Source organism: Neoarius graeffei, chromosome 27 (genome assembly GCF_027579695.1).
Source record: "Neoarius graeffei isolate fNeoGra1 chromosome 27, fNeoGra1.pri, whole genome shotgun sequence".
Taxonomy (NCBI): domain Eukaryota; kingdom Metazoa; phylum Chordata; class Actinopteri; order Siluriformes; family Ariidae; genus Neoarius; species Neoarius graeffei.
Window position 1 is genome coordinate 31,526,243 of NC_083595.1, and position 20,038 is coordinate 31,546,280.

General features: G+C 43.3%; 2 protein-coding genes across 10 annotated transcripts in view; both read left to right on the plus strand.

Annotated features, from left to right (window-relative positions):
• Nucleotides 1-3,700, plus strand: part of mtfmt (mitochondrial methionyl-tRNA formyltransferase) — a 39,308-nt gene extending 35,608 nt beyond the window's left edge. The window contains exon 10 of the mRNA XM_060912024.1: nucleotides 3,612-3,700. The gene's annotated coding sequence lies outside the window, so the exon portion shown is untranslated. The remainder of the gene's footprint in view (nucleotides 1-3,611) is intronic.
• Nucleotides 1-20,038, plus strand: part of ppip5k1a (diphosphoinositol pentakisphosphate kinase 1a) — a 144,086-nt gene that overhangs the window by 5,893 nt on the left and 118,155 nt on the right. For 4 of the 9 annotated variants that reach the window (XM_060912015.1, XM_060912014.1, XM_060912018.1 and 1 more), the window contains exon 1: nucleotides 8,734-9,109. The exons of 2 other annotated variants lie outside the window; for them this stretch is intronic. The gene's annotated coding sequence lies outside the window, so the exon portion shown is untranslated. Of the gene's footprint in view, nucleotides 1-8,733; nucleotides 9,110-20,038 lie in introns of those variants that run through there. 3 more of the 9 variants (XM_060912019.1, XM_060912021.1, XM_060912022.1) reach the window with 1 other exon arrangement.

The window sequence follows — 20,038 nt, forward strand, 5'->3', positions numbered from 1 at the left end:
AAGAGTCGAGCTTTAACAGGGCGCGTTTTGATATACAGTGGGACAAAAAAGTATTTAGTCAGTCACCAATTGTGCAAGTTCTCCCACTTAAAAAGATGAGAGAGGCCTGTAATTTTCATCATAGGTATACCTCAACTATGAGAGACAAAATGAGAAAAAAATCCAAAAAATCACATTGTCTGATTTTTAAAGAATTTATTTGCAAATTATGGTGGAAAATAAGTATTTGGTCAATAACAAAAGTTCATCTCAATACTTTATATACCCTTTGTTGTCAATGACAGAGGTCAAATGTTTTCTGTAAGTCTTCACAAGGTTTTCACACACTGTTGCTGGTATTTTGGCCCATTCCTCCATGCAGATCTCCTCTAGAGCAGTGATGTTTTGGGGCTGTCGCTGGGCAACACGGACTTTCAACTCCCTCCAAAGATTTTCTATGGGGTTGAGATCTGGAGACTGGCTAGGCCACTCCAGGACCTTGAAATGCTTCTTATGAAGCCACTCCTTCATTGCCCGGGCGGTGTGTTTGGGATCATTGTCATGCTGAAAGACCCAGCCACATTTCATCTTCAATGCCCTTGCTGATGGAAGGAGGTTTTCACTCAAAATCTCACGATACATGGCCCCATTCATTCTTTCCTTTACACGGATCAGTCGTCCTGGTCCCTTTGCAGAAAAACAGCCCCAAAGCATGATGTTTCCACCCCCATGCTTCACAGTAGGTATGGTGTTCTTTGGATGCAACTCAGCATTCTTTCTCCTCCAAACACGACAAGTTGAGTTTTTCGCAAAAAGTTCTATTTTGGTTTCATCTGACCATATGACATTCTCCCAATCCTCTTCTGGATCATCCAAATGCTCTCTAGCAAACTTCAGACAGGCCTGGACATGTACTGGCTTAAGCAGGGGGACACGTCTGGCACTGTAGGATTTGAGTCCCTGGCGGCGTAGTGCGTTACTGATGGTAGCCTTTGTTACTTTGGTCCCAGCTCTCTGCAGGTCATTCACTAGGTCCCCCCATGTGGTTCTGGGATTTTTGCTCACCGTTCTTGTGATCATTTTGACCCCACGGGGTGAGATCTTGCATGGAGACCCAGACCAAGGGAGATTATCAGTGGTCTTGTATGTCTTCCATTTTCTAAGAATTGCTCCTACAGTTGATTTCTTCACACCAAGCTGCTTACCTATTGCAGATTCAGTCTTCCCAGCCTGGTGCAGGTCTACAATTTTGTTTCTGGTGTACTTTGACAGCTCTTTGGTCTTGGCCATAGTGGAGTTTGGAGTGTGACTGTTTGAGGTTGTGGACAGGTGTCTTTTATACTGATAACGAGTTCAAACAGGTGCCATTAATACAGGTAACGAGTGGAGGACAGAGGAGCCTCTTAAAGAAGTTGTTACAGGTCTGTGAGAGCCAGAAATCTTGCTTGTTTGTAGGTGACCGAATACTTATTTTACAGAGGAATTTACCAATTAATTCATTAAAAATCCTACAATGTGATTTCCTGGATTCTTTCCCCCCATTCTGTCTCTCATAGTTGAAGTGTACCTATGATGAAAATTACAGGCCTCTCTCATCTTTTTAAGCGGGAGAACTTGCACAATTGGTGGCTGACTAAATACTTTTTTGCCCCACTGTAATTGACAGTGGCGATTATGTCCGTCATCACCTTGTTCAGTTCGGGACTCAGCTGCTTCGATGCCAACGCTTCTCGGTGAATCATACAGTGGGTCCACTGCACATTGGGGGACACATGCTTTATGAGCGCTTGTAGCCCACTGCGCTTCCCAGCCATAGCCTGAGCCCCGTCCGTACACACTCCAACACAGCACTCCCACTTCAATTTTGCCTCTTGCAAATAAGTGTCAATCACTCAGAACAGTTCATCAGCAGTGGCTCGTGTTTTCACCTCCTTGCAGAATAGCAGATCCTCTCTCATGTCCTCTGTATCAACGAAACGGATGTACGTGATTAATAAACAGTCTCGGTTGCTGTCAGTGGCTTCGTCGACCTGCAGAGCAAACCGGGTGCTTGCACGTACTCGGTCGGTGAGCTGCTCCTCAGTGTCATCAGCGATGTCATGTATGCGTCTTCCAATCGTATTATTTGAGAGGGGGATCGCCCGTAACTTGTTTGCTGTTGCCTCGTCGACCATGGTCCTCACCATTTCAATGGCACAGGGCAGGATCACCTCCTCCGCTTCTGTGTGTGGCTTCTTGCTCTGCGCAAGGAGGTAGGCCACTTTGTAGGAGGCGAGCTGGGCATTGACATTGACAGACGCAACTTTAGTGAAGTTCACCCGTTGTGCCTGAAAGTTCAAAAGTTTCCGCCGAAAGAATTCAACCGGCTTGTCCTTGTGGTCGGGGTGTGCCGTGCCCAGGTGATGCTTCAGCTTGTTTGGCTTTAAACTTTCTGTCGCCAGCACCTTCAGACAGAGAACACACTGCGGTCGTTCCTCACCACCCACCAATGTGCTCGTAAAGCCCATTTCGATGTATGCATCATCATACCGCCTTATCTTTTTCGCTGCCGAAGTGCATGGGAACTCGTCCTGTGCAGCAGCCTTGCGTTTTGTAGGAAGCGCGCATAGAAACTTGTCCATGTTGTCATAAAGTCGCCGTCTGATGTTTTGTTCTGAATCTCAAAATAGGGACCTGTTTTATACAGTTTGTATTCACAGGAGGAGGGTTTGCTAATAACAACAACAGTATCAGAGCAATCCAACAGATTGGCGGTTTAGCATAAATTGAATGGAATTAATATTCAAGGGCGGAGCGCGATTACTGAGTGAAAGTGATTGGGTGATTGGGTTCTATAGACTGATTTAATGACTCTCTGCCGGCTGACGCATTACCAACATTCCGACGCCATTCAAAACATTCCAATGCCTGGTTTTTTTTCTGTGTTATGCAAACAGTCCCGTCTCTCCGCGACCCCCCTGGAGTCCCTCCGCGACCCCCAAAGGGGTCGCGACCCCCACTTTGGGAACCGCTGATTACATCTGAAGTAGTGAACACACGCGCACACACCCAGAGCAGCCACACTAGAGCGCCTGGGGAGCAATCAGGGGTCAGGTGCCTTGCTCAAGGGCACTTCAGCCCAAGGCCACCCCACGTTAACCTAACTGCATGCCTTTGGACTGTGGGGGAAACCGGAGCACCCGGAGGAAACCCACGCAGACATGGGGAGAACACGCAAACTCCACACAGAAAGGCCCTCGCCGGCCACTGGGTTCGAACCCGGAACCTTCTTGCTGTGAGGCGACCGTACTAACCACTACACCATAAAAGTATTACATCATTAATATGCAATTATTATATCCATAATAGGTGTTATTTGTGGCACACAACCTTTTTACTCCGGTCAAAAGCATGGTTCATACATTAGATACCCATTTAACCCTAAAAGGACCTGAACTACTGAGTGGGACCAGTTAGAACCTCAGAGGTGGTGTGGTGTGCTGCTCAGTCTATTCAACGGACATAACTTTTTGCTTTTAGGAGTTTGTTACTCTATAGATTCTTTATCTAAAAGTATGTTTGTTTCAAGATTGATGGGGAAAAAAAGTGTTTAACAAGGTGACTGATTTTCTCTTGGGGTCCCATGGGGACAGTGGAGAGGGCGAACGAGTTGAATGACTTCTTCAATCGGTTCAACCAGCCTACGTCCCCCCCACCCTCTCCCTTACTGCAGCCATCTCTCCTTCTTCCCTCAACACACCTCCCCCACCTCAACACAGACTCCTCTATGCATTACTGCAGACCAGGTCAGAGGTCAACTGAGGAAGCTTCACCCCAGGAAAGCAGCAGGCCCGGACAAGGTGTGTCCACGACTACTGAAGACCTGCACTGCTGAACTGGGTGAACCACTCCAATGCATCTTCAACCTCAGCCTGCAGCTGGGGAGAGTGCTTAACCCTCTGGAAGACATCATGTATCGTTCCAGTTCCCAAAAAGAATCGGCCCAGCGAGCTGAACGAGTTCTGACCGGTGGCGCTCACTTCACATCTGATGAAGACGTTGGGGCGGCTCTTCCTCAGCCTCCTCAGACTCCAGGTACAACATGCCCAGGACTGTCTGCAGTTTGCATACCGGGCAGGTGTCGGTGTGGAAGACGCCATCCTCTACCTGCTACACCGAGCCCACTCGCATCTGGATAAGGGAAATGGCACAGTGAGGATCCTCTTCTTGGACTTCTTGAGTGCCTTCAACACCATCTGCTTCAGGACAAACTGAACAGGATGCGAGTGGACCCCTGCCTGGTCACCTGGATCTCCAGCTACCTCACTGACAGGCCGCAGTACGTCAGGCTGAAGGACATCACGTCTGACACTGTAATTAGCAGCACTGGAGCACCCCAGAGCACGGTGCTGGCCCCTCTTCTCTTCACCCTGTACACCGCGGACTTCTGCTACAACTCGGAGCTGTGTCACATTCAGAAGTTTGCCGATGACACAGCCATCGTTGGGTATATCAGTGACGACAGAGAGGAGGAGTATAGGAGCCTGGTGAGGGACTTTGCTGTGTGGTGCAACAGGAACCATCTGCAGCTCAACACCTCAAAGACCAAGGAGCTGGTCATTGACTTTGGGAGGTCCAGACCAAGGTCGCGACCAGTTCTGATCGAGGGAGTCGAGGTGGAGGCTGTGGATTCCTACAAGTACCTCGGGCTGTGGCTGGACAGCAAGCGGGACTGGACTTGCAACACCAATCACTTATACAGGAAGGGACAGAGCAGGCTATACTTCCTTAGGAGGCTGCGGTCCTTTAACATCTGCAGGAAACTCCTGTGGATGTTCTATCAGTCTGTGGTCGCCAGTGTCCTGTTTTACACCATGGTGTGCTGGGGGGCCAGCACATCCAGACTGGACAAACTGATCAGGCGGGCCGGCTCTGTGGTCGGCATGAAGCTGGACTCTCTGGTGACGGTGGCAGAGAAGAGGTCCATGGACAAACTATTGGACATCATGGACGATGCCAGTCACCCTCTGCACACCGTCATCAGCAACCAGAGGAGCCTGTTTAGTGACAGAATGCTCCTTCCCAAGTGCAGGACGAACAGATTCAAAAACTCCTTTGTCCCTCACGCCATCAGACTGTGCAACTCCTCTCTGGGGGGGGAGGAGGGGTAACAGGAGGACAGAGGACAGGAAGGAGCAGTAGCCTAGCCTAACAATAAGCAATATCGGACAATGTGCAATATCTTTCCTGCTCCCCCCCCCCCCCCCACACACACACACACACACTTACCCTAACCCCACTTCTCCCCCCTTCCCCATATCTTATTCTTTTATATTTGTATATGTAAATACTTATTTTATTTTAATTTATCTAGAAGTTTTTCTCTATTTCTTTTCTCTGTTTATCTATAATGATGCTGCTGGAATCTTAATTTCCCTGAGGGGAACACCCCCCCCCCCCCCCCCAAAGGTATCAATAAAGTTTTATCTAATCTAATAACTCTGTTGCAAAAATATTTCAGCAAGCTAGTTGCTTCTTTTGCGTCTATCTTTGCCTATCTGTATGTTTGCATGCTTGTCTCCGATGTCTGCCATAATTAAGAATATAACTCTTTCTTACAAATTGTAGATAACTAGTGAACCTGTTAGTTATAGAGTTACTGAAATGTCTGATATCTGTCCATGCACTCTCCATACAGAACAACAGACAGTCCAGCAGATACAGAGGAAACTGACAATGTTTAGTTTTGAAAATAGCCCAGTGGCTGTTCTGGTCATAATATGTGTTACCAATAACTGCTTTTATCTTCGTGTTTTGTGTTTGAATCCTTAGACAAAATGTTACTTCTTGATGCAGTTTAGACATTTTTAAAAAAAACTGCTAGCAGCTTAGTAATAACTGTATCACAGAAATTTCTGAAATGAGAGCTTGTGAGCTGAGTTCTGGAATGTAGATAAGCGAGAAATATTCTCAAGTTCTGTTGCAATAGTGTAAAATATTTCTGGCTTTTTTATGTTCTCTATATACTTAAATGTCTCATTGTAAACTTAACTTGATATCATGTAAATACAGTGCTCAGCGTAAATGAGTGCACCCCCTTTGAAAAGTAACATTTTAAACAATATCTCAATGACCACAAACAATTTCCAAAATGTTGACAAGACCAAGTTTAATATAACATCTGTTTAACTTATAACGTGAAAGTAAGGTTAATAATATAAACTTAAATTACACTTTTTTTTTCAGTTTTACTCAAATTAGGGTGGTGCAAAAATGAGTACACCCCACTGAAAGTCGCTGGAGCAAAGCTAAATTGTAGACTACAAATGTTTAATTTCACAAGAATGCAATCACAGGTGAGTCTATTTAGTCATTACACAGGTGTCCAGCAGACAGTTGACTATAAAAGGGTGTTACTTAAAGAAAACCCCTTCCCATTTCATACTGTCAGCAATGGCACCACATGGAAGAAAAATGACACAAGACCTGAGGAAAAAAAATAATTTCTTTACACCCCAAAGGTGAAGGCTACAAGAAGATCAGCAAAGCTTTACTTATCAGTCAGAATATTGTAGCAAAAGTGGTACAAAAATTTAAGAAAGATGGAACTGCAACCGTCTCACAGAGACGTCCAGGTCGTCCATGGAAGTTAACACCTCGACAGGAGCGTCTTCTGATGAGAAGGGTTGAAGAAAATCGGCATGCAAGTTCACTGCAGTTATCTAAAGAAGTAGAAAGCCAAACTGGGGTGACTATTTCCCGTGACACAATACGGCGTACACTGCAGAGGAATGGCATGCATGGACGCCGTCCACGAAAGAAGCCTCTCCTAAAGCCCAGGCACAAAAAAGCCCGCCTAGAGTTTGCCAGGGCCCATGCTGACAAAGATGAAGACTACTGGGACTCTATACTCTGGAGTGATGAGACCAAGATAAACGTTTTTGGAACTGATGGCTTCAAAACTGTATGGCGTCGCAAAGGTGAGGAATACAAAGAAAAATGCACGGTGCCTACAGTGAAACATGGTGGTGGCAGTGTCCTTATGTGGGGCTGCATGAGTGCTGCTGGTGTCGGGGAGCTGCATTTCATTGATGGCATCATGAATTCACAGATGTATTGCTCTATACTGGAAGAGAAGATGCTACCATCACTCCGTGCCCTTGGTCGTCGTGCACTTTTCCAACATGACAATGATCCTAAACACACATCTAAGGCCACTGTTGGATTTCTGAAGAAGAACAGGGTGAAAGTGATTCAGTGGCCAAGTACGTCTCCTGATCTGAACCCAATCGAACACCTATGGGGAATTCTGAAGAGACAAGTTGAGCATCACTCTCCATCCAGCATCCAGCCACTAAAAGAGGTCATTGTTGAAGAATGGAAAAAGATTGATGTTGCAAAATGTCGCCAACTTGTTCATTCCATGCCTAGAAGACTTGGTGCTGCCATTAAAAATCATGGAGGCCATACAAAGTACTCGATGTAGTAGTTTTTGTTGTGGGGTGTACTCACTTTTGCACCACCCTAATTTGAGTAAAACTGAAAAATGTGTAATCTAAGTTATATTATTAACCTTACTTTCACGTTATAAGTTACAGATGTTATATTAAACTTGTCAACATTTTGGAAATTGCTTGTGTTCATTGAGATATTGTTTAAAATGTTACTTTTCAAAGGGGGTGCACTCATTTATGCTGAGCACTGTATGATTTTCTATTCACAAAGTTAGTAAACGGGTAATTTAAAAAAATACAGATGTTATAATGGACTTAAGTGATACGAATATGTTTTTTTAATTACGTTTTTACATGCGATATTTAGCATTTCCTTTTTTTGGTGAAAATGGTGATTGCTGACATTAGTACAAGAAGTAAAAATAATTTGTTTGGGATGTAAATAAAGCAGGGCGGCACGGTGGTGTAGTGGTTAGCGCTGTCGCCTCACAGCAAGAAGGTCCTGGGTTCGAGCCCCGGGGTCGGCGAGGGCCTTTCTGTGTGGAGTTTGCATGTTCTCCCCGTGTCCGCGTGGGTTTCCTCCGGGTGCTCCGGTTTCCCCCACAGTCCAAAAGACATGCAGGTTAGGTTAACTGGTGACTCTAAATTGACCATAGGTGTGAATGTGAGTGTGAATGGTTGTCTGTGTCTATGTGTCAGCCCTGTGATGACCTGGCGACTTGTCCAGGGTGTACCCCGCCTTTCGCCCGTAGTCAGCTGGGATAGGCTCCAGCTTGCCTGCGACCCTGTAGAAGGATAAAGCGGCTAGAGATAATGAGATGAGATGAGATGTAAATAAAGCGTTAATACTGAGGAACCAGACTTGGCAAATTTTGCAAAGTAGGTTACATACGAAATTAGGACCTTTTTAATACAGCATTTACGGTAACGTGTGACGTCAGCACGCCGTGTAAATAAACCAAAGAGCTAGTTGGCTAACAGATGCTTTGCAAATCATATCAAACATGATTTTATTTGGTTACAGTCACGGGGTTATAGGATAGTAGACTGTTTATTTCTCCTTAATTAAACAAAAAAACTTATATTTGTATCTGAAGTCACTTTTCTGAGAAGTTCAGTCCGCCATCTTGTTTTACTTTTCCCGTTCTTTTTTTGGAGCTGCCGCACAGACTTATGGGTAATATGCAGCATCGAGGATACATTGACGTTGCCTTCATTTGAAAGCAGCTTAGAAAACCGGAACTGAAAGTTTGATCCGTTTCGAATGCCTCGCTGTCTTGTTAGCCATCCTTCTGAGGCAGCGTTTTCCCTGTTTCGAGCAAAATAAGAAGGGGCGGGGGGAAAAAAACCCCACACAAAGTACCCGGATGAGATGCTAAGCTCTGATTCGTTCAGCCAAATCCCGTGTGACTTTGGTGGATGTGTGGTTTACTGAAGTGGATTATCAAAACAAAATGACATCTTTTATGTTCCGGAAAGTATTGAAAAATACAAATACGCTCTGAGAAAAAACGAAATAAAGCAAAACAGGCGTCAAGTTAACGGTCGAGCTCGGTGATGACGCCACACTCAGGTCGGCTCTCTATTGGCTGAAGCCTTTGTTTATTTTTTTCCAACATTGACTAGTTTGGTTTCACTCGCAACCTGTCAAACCTAAAGACGGACCGCGATGAGAAGATAAAACCGGTTTAAAGACTGTAAGTAGCATCCAGTCGTCTTTCAGACGAGCAGTTAGTGCACTGCAGGGATGTGGAGTTTGTGGAAGTGGTTCAGTCTGACCCTCAGTGTGTGCTATATCCGTGTTATAACACTGTTAGCCGGATAGCTGTCTGCTGCCAGAGAACAAACCGCACTGTTGGTGAACATGAGTTTAGTGTTTCACTGAATTCTGCATGAAGTGTATCATATAGTGGAGTTAATTTATATTTCATACTGTACTTAATTGCTCTGTCAGTATAAACTTCGCCTGGACCCTGTAAATAAATACCTGTGTATATGTGCACAGGGCTAATTATTGAGTTGTAGTGAGCTTGGAGTAAAAAGCTCCACTGCAGTCCTGTTCCAGAGAGGAAAGAGAGCTGAGTGGAACAGCCAGTACATAAACCAACTGTGGATTAAGATAAGATAAACTAAGCTAAGATAAACTTTATTCACCCCTTGGTGGGGAAATTTACATGTTCCAGCAGCTCACAGATAGATAAGAGTCAGGAATAGCCAGGGACAAAAAGAAATAGAGTGCAATAAAAGTATAAAATAAAGTAAAAACACAGGCCATGTATGTAATACAATCCCGATTCCAAAAAAGTTGGGACAAGGCCATGTTTCCCACTGTGAGACATCCCCTTTTCTCTTTACAACAGTCTGTAAACGTCTGGGGACTGAGGAGACAAGTTGCTCAAGTTTAGGGAGAGGAATGTTAACCCATTCTTGTCTAATGTTGGATTCTAGTCGCTCAGCTGTCTTAGGTCTTTTTTGTCGTATATCTTCCGTTTTATGATGCGCCAAATGTTTTCTATGAGTGAAAGATCTGGACTGCAGGCTGGCCAGTTCAGTACCCGGACCCTTCTTCTACGCAGCTATGATGCTGTAATTGATGCAGTATGTGGTTTGGCATTGTCATGTTGGAAAATGCAAGGTCTTCCCTGAAAGAGACGTCGTCTGGATGGGAGCATATGTTGCTCTAGAACCTGGATATACCTTTCAGCATTGATGGTGTCTTTCCAGATGTGTAAGCTGCCCATGCCACACGCACTAATGCAACCCCATACCATCCCCACACCATGCAGGCTTCTGAACTGAGCGCCGATAACAACTTGGGTCGTCCTTCTCCTCTTTAGTCCGAATGACACGGCGTCCCTGATTTCCATAAAGAACTTCAAATTTTGATTCGTCTGACCACAGAACAGTTTTCCACTTTGCCACAGTCCATTTTAAATGAGCCTTGGCCCAGAGAAGACGTCTGCGCTTCTGGATCGTGTTTAGATACGGCTTCTTCTTTGAACTATAGAGTTTTAGCTGGCAACGGCGGATGGCACGCTGAATTGTGTTCACAGATAATGTTCTCTGGAAATATTCCCGAGCCCATTTTGTGATTTCCAATACAGAAGCATGCCTGTATGTGATGCAGTGCCGTCTAAGGGCCCGAAGATCACGGGCACCCAGTATGGTTTTCCGGCCTTGACCCTTACGCACAGAGATTCTTCCAGATTCTCTGAATCTTTTGATGATATTATGCACTGTAGATGATGATATGTTCAAACTCTTTGCAATTTTACACTGTCGAACTCCTTTCTGATATTGCTCCACTATTTGTCGGCGCAGAATTAGGGGGATTGGTGATCCTCTTCCCATCTTTACGTCTGAGAGCCGCTGCCACTCCAAGATGCTCTTTTTATACCCAGTCATGTTAATGACCTATTGCCAATTGACCTAATGAGTTGCAATTTGGTCCTCCAGCTGTTCCTTTTTTGTACCTTGAACTTTTCCAGCCTCTTATTGCCCCTGTCCCAACTTTTTTGAGATGTGTTGCTGTCATGAAATTTCAAATGAGCCAATATTTGGCATGAAATTTCAAAATATCTCACTTTCGACATTTGATATGTTGTTTATGTTCTATTGTGAATACAATATCAGTTTTTGAGATTTGTAAATTATTGCATTCCATTTTTATTTACAATTTGTACTTTGTCCCAACTTTTTTGGAATCGGGGTTGTATACACAACAAAATAAGAATAGAACTTAAGTAAGAGTAGGACTTCATCTGAAGTAGCAATATTGCACTGATTAAATACTGGCAACTGAAATAGGAATAGAAATATTGCACTAGGTAGTGAATGTTCTTGCACAGCATAACTAACTAACTAACTAAACTAACAAGGATGGAATATGTGTGTAACGTAAGCAGGAAATGACAAAAACAACAATAGCAACACAGGCTATGGATCTAATTGTACACAACAATTATGAGACTGAGATGTAAATAAATAAGAAAATGCTTGCACTGAAAAGGATATTGTACCTTATTTTTTTCGCGGTGCTGCTTTCATCAAATCCTGCGCTCTGATTGGCTGGCGGTACGGACCCCGGTTATGGACCCCTGGCGACTCGCTCGTTCACAACAACAACATAGTAGCATTTTTTGTCAACATTTAACTTTTTAAAAAAAAAAAAAGATTTATTTATAAGATTATCAAAAATCGTATAAATTTTTGCCAGCATTTCTCAGTATAACAGCATTAATTTTACAACATGGATGGCGATAACGACAGTCTTCACAGTGAAAGTGAGTTTTACTACCCTGAGGAAGAAGAAATAAAAGAAAACATTTCAGGAGAAAGCTAAAAACCTGTAACTTGCTAACGCTGAGCAAAAACATGGCTGAATCCTGAATGACTCCTATTTGTATAAATAGGGGACTACATAGGCGGCAAAATGTAGTTTCTTTTTCTCTGCCATGGAAGTGCACTTGTATACCGAGGAGGAAGCAATTTGCATTACAGCCGTGAATGAGGATTCAAAATAGCATTAATTTTACATCATGGATGGCGATAACGACAGTGTTCACAGTGAAAGCGAGTTTTACTACCCTGAGGAAGAAGAAATAAAAGAAAACATTTCAGGAGAAAGCTAAAAACCTGTAACTGTTGCTAACGCCAAGCAAAAACATGGCTGAATCCTGAATGACTCAGTTTTGTATAAATAGGGGACTACATAGGCGGCAAAATGTAGTTTTTTTTTTTTTTTTTTTCCTGCCATGGAAGTGCACTTGTATACCGAGCAGGAAGCAATTTGCATTACAGCCGTGAATGAGGATTCAAAATGGCGTCTCGGCTCGGTTTTCCCTTTCGGGCGCTCTCGCTTTCTGTTAGAATTTGGTAAAGAAAAAAATAAATATATTATTTACCAGCTTAAGGTCGGTCCATATGGTGAAATACCGTGACCTCGGCCTTGAATACTGACCTCGGCCCAGAGGGCTTCGCTCAGTCCTTTCAAGACCTCGGTCACGGTATTTCACGATACGGACCTCCCAGCTGGTAAATTTATATATATATATATCTCATTCATTCTCATCTCATTATCTCTAGCCGCTTTATCCTTCTACAGGGTCGCAGGCAAGCTGGAGCCTATCCCAGCTGACTACGGGCGAAAGGCGGGGTACACCCTGGACAAGTCGCCAGGTCATCACAGGGCTGACACATAGACACAGACAACCATTCACACTCACATTCACACCTACGGTCAATTTAGAGTCACCAGTTAACCTAACCTGCATGTCTTTGGACTGTGGGGGAAACCGGAGCACCCGGAGGAAACCCACGCGGACACGGGGAGAACATGCAAACTCCGCACAGAAAGGCCCTCGCCGGCCCCGGGGCTCGAACCCAGGACCTTCTTGCTGTGAGGCGACAGCGCTAACCACTACACCACCGTGCCGCCCATATATATATATATATATATATATATATATATATATATATATATATTGTTGCACAGCATAAGTAGAAGATGGCTAAACAGTGCTACATTACAAAGGTGGACAGTAACGAAGTACATTTACTTGAGTACTGTACTTAAGTACACTTTTTGAGTATCTGTACTTTACTTGAGTATTTTTTTTTTTTTGGAAACTTATGACTTTAAAGTGCATATTCTGGACCAGTTTTGTTTTTTTTTTAAATATGAAAGTATGTCCCTTTACACACTCATCCAGAAGGGTAATTTTGCACAAGGCCATCTGTCTACAGCAGAAAAAAATAAAACAACAAACCGCGTCTGGAAAAATCCCAAGGGAGTCTGGAGCGAGAATCGTGACGTTATCTGCGGAAGCGCCAGCAGGCTGCGCGAGCTTTGCACGGTTTCAGTGCACAGCCTGTGTAGACCAAGCGCTCCCGTTTCTCTCTCATTGTCCGGTCTTTTGGAAAACGAGGAGTACTAATCCCATCAAGATTGGTGTTGCCACACCCTCCTACGATACATCTGTTAACCATTTTACTAATTACGTGATAACGTTGAAGAAATTTGCAGAAAATCACCAGGTCGTATTCTCATAAACAACCCAGCGCTGACGTAGGATTCAGAGGGAGGTGTCCCGCACACGACATCACCAAAATCAGTGTTTGCTGGGAAATCCAAATAACAAGTTTTTTCAGAGGCGGACCAATTCGCCTCAAATGGCTTGATTTCAACTGAATTTTTCTGGTATTGCACAAGGTAAAAAAAATTGCAGCGAATGCAGAATGTGACAGATATTTGACCAAAGTTTAATATAAAATAGGAGAATTACATTGATCTTGCTCCTGAATTTACCCGTGATATGCACTTTAACTTCTACATTTGAAAGACAAATATCGTACTTTTCACTCCACTACATTTCGATCAAGGTCCTCGTTACTATGAAGCGGTTTTGAAAGTTGATGTCTTTTCTTTTCTAAAATCTGATTGTTTTTTTTCTGGAGGAGACACTGAGACAGCCGATCAGTAATCACTAGGGTCACGTCATGTCCATAGACTGTATAAAATCAAGTTCAGTGATTTTATCAGCAGCATTATTTAGCATGATCAGTTGATGGCAGAATGGAAGGAGGCGGTTCTTCTGGAGAACGCACACACCCACGGCTATACCTAGAACCCATGTTTCAGTTTTCTGAAAGGTTTAAAGATTCATTTCGTTTTAAATGTTTGCTTTGTTTGCCGAAAACGAATCACATCACGGCCTACAAAAACTCGCTGTCCAACCTGCAGAAGCATATTGAGGTGTGTAAATGTTTTATTCCAAGAGAAAGCTTGTAACGAAGTTGTGTGTGTTTTTAGAGCTAGCGATAACGTTGCAGTAGCTATGCAGTCTGGTTAGTCAAATGACTTTCTATGGATTTGCCTGCCAAGTTGTCGTAGCCTTGTCCACAGCTAACGTTAACACATAGCTAGTTAACTTGGACACTGTTAGTTAGCATGAATAACATTTTAACTTAAATGAAGTCCTTTCAGAAATATAGTTTAGCATGATCTTGCCAAATGAACAATGTAGAAATCTTTCTTTTCTAGTAGCGTTAGCAATCCAATATGATTTTGAGTTTGAAAAGAGTTTGCTAGCATGTCAGGTGGAGTTTCAGTGTCTAGCTAGCTTAACGATAAACCACCATGATGGCACAGCATGCGTTCATTTTGTGAATTCACATTTCTGTCTTTGGTAACGGCGTTAGGTTTTGTAAGCGTTGTGGCAATCATACAACGATGCGTTGACAGAAAATGTATTTTTAATACTTAAGTATTTTTAAAAGCAAGTACTTTAACTTTACTCTTTACCCCTTAAAGCAGTTGCTCCAGCCACCCTTGTACTGCATATGTATATACTGTTCACCCTTAGAACATATTTACAAGAAAAAAAGTCTAAAGACAAGTTTTTGTTCATATCAGTTTTCTTCATTATGTTGAAACAATCCTGACATATCATACATTTTTGACAAGAGGGCATGACACAGAATACAAAAATCACTCATAAAGTTCTGTTTCAACATTCACCAACTCACAGGTCGTGTCTGAAAGGTGAGTAATACCTGTGTGAAAACCGATCTTCACATTTTACATGAAGAATTCATGTCAAATGGTGTACAATAAATGATTACTGCAGCCTTACAAAGATGCTTTATATAACGTTGTTCAATTATCTTTTCAAAATTCATACATTTTATCATAAATATTCACCTGGGGTACCTGTAAAGGGTAAAATACGTATGTCGAGGCAAATTCAGAGTCGTCAAATGTCGTCATTATGGTGCATACACGCCGGCGTCATATGTCGTCATTATGGGATATACACGGGGTCGTCATTAAGGGGTAAAGAGTTAAGTAAAAAATTGACTGGACAACTTCCACTTGTATCGGAGTAACATTTGACCAGTGGGATCTGTACTTTGACTTAAGTTTATTCGTATAGCGCTTTTAACAATAGACATTGTCGCAAAGCAGCTTTACAGAATTTGAACGACTTAAAACACGAGCTAATTTTATCCCTAATCTATCCCCAATGAGCAAGCCTGTGGCGACGGTGGTGAGGAAAAACTATCTCAGACGACACGAGGAAGAAACCTCGAGAGGAACCAGACTCAAAAGGGAACCCATCCTCATTTGGGTAACAACAGACAGCCTGACTATAACATTAACAGTTTTATCATGAAGTCAGTTTCATTGATGTTATAAACTCTTCATTGATGGAAACTTGCATGCAAAACTGTTCATGTCAACTGCAGTCCTAAAGTTAGCAAGACAACTGTAGTCCTCAGCCATAAAAGCATTACTGTAATGCCGCTTTTCCACTACAAACGCGGCTGAGCCGTGCCGTGCTGAGTCGAGCTGAGCGGAGCTGTTGGAGTTGCATTTCGACTACAACCGCGCTGAACCGTGCTGGCTGGAAGTGGGTGGACACATTGGGTGGAGTTAGCGAAAGTGGGTGGACGTCACGTGATGTCGTTAAGCAGCGCAAACAGTGACATCAGTGACAGTGGCGGAACAAGTCAGAGCCGGGCCGGGGGCGGGGCAAATGACCGGGCCCTTTATTAAAGCTCATCATAACATCATTTTAGGCTACAAAATGTCCGCAACTGCGGTGTTTACCAATTTCAACACTACCGGGTGCAACTATGTTATTTAGTACATCAAGTCCTTCAAACGAACATGTAACTCAGAAACAAAAAACATTAGGATACTGTACATGGCTCATAATAAAACATCAATAGCCTATACTGCGCACATTATTTGAAGGGCATACGAATGAGCGCTCAGAGGTTGCAACGGTGACAGGAAGAGTCAGAAATAAAAGGAGGGCGGTGCAAACCTCACTGAATGCACTGTGTTTACCAATTTCAACACTACGGGGTGCAACTATGTTAGTTTGTACATTAAGTCCTTCAAACGAACATGTAACTCAAACAAAAAAACATTAGGCGACATACTGTACATGGCTCATAATAAAACATCAATAGCCTACTGCGCGCATTATTTGAAGGGCATACGATGAGCCTTGCGCTCCGCGAAATCGTCCACGATGCTCTGTATGTCACTGATTCAGTGATCTTTTAAGCGGTAGTCTCACGACCCGGATAGTAAACAATAAACATGGAGGACATGGAGTCGTTAGTGTTGCTGGTCTTGGTGCTGTGGCTTGTTGTCACCAACAACGCCAACAGATACTGGCAAGAGCGTATAGATGAGGCGAGGCGCATAAGGCTTCAGAAATTCTTGTAATTATTATTCTTCCGGGTTTGCGGTGTTTACAGATCCCAGCGTGCTCGCGGGGCGTGTGTGGGCATGTGAGGACACTCCCCCTCACCAATCAGTGCACAGGGGAGTGCCTGCTCACGCCCCCAGCCTCACTGGCACGGCTTGGCTCGCTTCAGCCCCACTCCAAAACGGTGCGAGTTTTAGGGGCTAAGCAGGGCTGAAGCGAGCTGAGTCGTGCCGGTTTTTGGTAGTCGAAACGCGAGCCGTGTCGGGCTGAAGTGAGCTGAAGCGAGCTGAAGTGAGCTGAAAAAGGGTAGTGGAAAAGGGCCATAAGTGTCCAGAGCGTCTTCCAAGTGTGACTTTCAACTGTCCATATGAGGCCGTCCTCTACAGGAGCGATGCGATGAGACTCCAACCAGACACAGGGCATCAGGATGGATCAGGCAGGTCCGAGCAGCAGAAGCGGTCAGCATCTCGACCTGCGGTAGCGTTCCTTCTTGCACCGTGGGCGCAGCAGTCTGCTGCTGGAGGAGCTGCTCAGAGCACCAACAGTCTCGTGAAGGGGGTGAGAGGTGTTGTCCATGATTGACATTAGCTTAGCTAACGTCAATAGAATTCACCAGGACAGAGCTGACCCTTTTCACCAGCTTGTTAAGCCTTTTCCTGTCTCTCTCGGAGCTTCTACGTTCCCAACAGACCACAGCGAAGAAGATAGCAGATGCTACCACAGTGTCGTAGAATGCCATTAATATCCTGTCTGTTACACTGCCATGGAGAAACTCTTCTCATGCTGAGTGTAAAACTGTGCAGGGATACAGAAAAATACCCAACTTCTTTCTGTTTTGCTCTGTTCGCATTTTGAAGTTTGACTAAATAATTCAACGCTTGTAGCTTATTGTTTGTTTGAAATGCTAATGAAATACACCTGAATGTACAGAAGCCTGTTTGAAAAAAAAAGTAGTCTGTCATAATAATATGTCGTATAATCATGACTTTACGTCTCATGATTGAGTTATTACGTCATCATAACTCACTATTTCATAATAACGACAACAGTTTCTCAGAAGTATGACTCAGTATGTCATTATTATGAAATAGTAAGTCATTACTATGAGAACTTTAAGGCATAATCGAGAGTAAGTCATACTGATGAGATTCGAAGTCATTATTATTATTATTATTATTATTATTATTATGAAAGAGATCTCACTATGAGATAGGATATCATTATTGTGACAGTCATAGTTCTGAGAAACCTCATTATTATGGTGGTGGAAACAGGCTTCCATGTGCATGTTTATTCAATCCATACCTAAAAATCTCATCTCATCTCATTATCTGTAGCCGCTTTATCCTTCTACAGGGTCGCAGGCAAGCTGGAGCCTATCCCAGCTGACTACGGGTGAAAGGCGGGGTACACCCTGGACAAGTCGCCAGGTCATCACAGGGCTGACACATAGACACAGACAACCATTCACACTCACATTCACACCTACGGTCAATTTAGAGTCACCAGTTAACCTAACCTGCATGTCTTTGGACTGTGGGGGAAACCGGAGCACCCGGAGGAAACCCACGCGGACACGGGGAGAACATGCAAACTCCGCACAGAAAGGCCCTCGCCGGCCACGGGGCTCGAACCCAGGACCTTCTTGCTGTGAAGCGACAGCACTAACCACTACACCACCGTGCCGCCCTAGACCTAAAAATATGTCCAGAAAAATTAGCACAAATTACGGCATGTTGCTAAATGTTTTGCATTTGTCTCTTTGATTAGTTAAGTCTTGGTTAATGGTAGTGTTAATTAATCTGGCTTATCTGGTACAGTATATTATTTTTTAAAAATCAGTTAATGCAAGGTTAGTGTCGGTTATTGTGCATTAATGTTGAAGTTGGCTTGTTTGTGTTAAATGTGGACTCTGGGCTTCTTAATGGAAAACTTTACTTAATTTAGGCAAATTTATACCAAGAATATTCAGTATGTTCAGTTTTACAGGTCTATCTTCATTATCAGAAGTAACGGGGTTAGATGTTAATATATTAATAGTACATTTTTCTTTTCCAACGTAAAAAGAACGTAAATGTGAATCCAAAGGTAATATAGGCCTCCTGGAGGTCCAATTATAGGTGTCAAATGAAGGAACATTACGTCTTTTTTTTTTTTGTTCTCTAGGGGATGAAGGGTAGTGTAGTGTTCTCTCTCTCTTTCTCAGCTGAGAGAGGATTTCCAGTCTAAGTGAAGGCTAATCTTATTATGGATGGTATCAGCTTTACCCAAATTAAAATGTGTACCAAACATATTATATGGTTAGTCTTACAGCCAACCATGAGTATTCATTACCCAGCCTGTTTAGGAACTTTTTTTTTTTTACACTTTATCATTTTAATATTTTAAATAGCATTTCCTTCCTTGGACATTATATTGCAAATGCAAAGCATTGACTCAATTACTTTTTAGTCACAATGTGTCTTTTTTAAAAAAAATATATACATATACGTATATATAAATTATAATTATACTCGTATATTGATAGTTATAATAATTATACTAATATACAGTATATGGCAAAAACAGTAAGTAATTGTGATTTAAGTCAAGTCAAGTTTATTTGTATAGCGCTTTTAACAATAAACATTGTCGCAAAGCAGCTTTACAGAATTTGAACGACTTAAAACATGAGCTAATTTTATCCCTAACCTATCCCCAATGAGCAAGCCTGTGGTGACGGTGGCAAGGAAAAACTCCCTCAGACGACATGAGGAAGAAACCTCGAGAGGAACCAGACTCAAAAGGGAACCCATCCTCATTTGGGCAACAACAGACAGCATGACTATAACATTAACAGTTTTAACATGAAGTCAGTTTCATTGATGTTATAAACTCTTCATTGATGGAAACTTGAGTGCAAAACTGTTCATGACAACTGCAGTCCTAAAGTTAGCAAATCAACTGTAGTCCTCAGCCATAAAAGCATTACTGTAAGAATCTAGAGCGTCCTCCAGGTATAACCCTCAACTGTCCTCATGGGGCCGTTCTCAACAGGAGCGATGCGATAAAACTCCAGCCAGACACAGGGCACTAGGATGGATCAAGCAAGTCCGAGGGGCAGAAGAGGCCAGCATCTCAATCCCAGGACCAACATGTAACTCGGAGAGACAGATGGGGGGGGGGAAGAGAGAGAGAAAGAAAACATAGGTTGTTAGGTATGCCCTAAAAATGACACAAGTATTAAATCTGTGTGGTAGGCTCGCAGAGACGAGTCTCTTAACATCAGGCATAACACACAACAATGGCATGTTAATATGGTTAAAAAATATCATGACCTGCTCTGGCTGGATGCTTGACTGGGTGATGGGAGCACACTCTTCAGCAATGATGAGATGCAGATGGGACCCTTAGGGCTGGCCA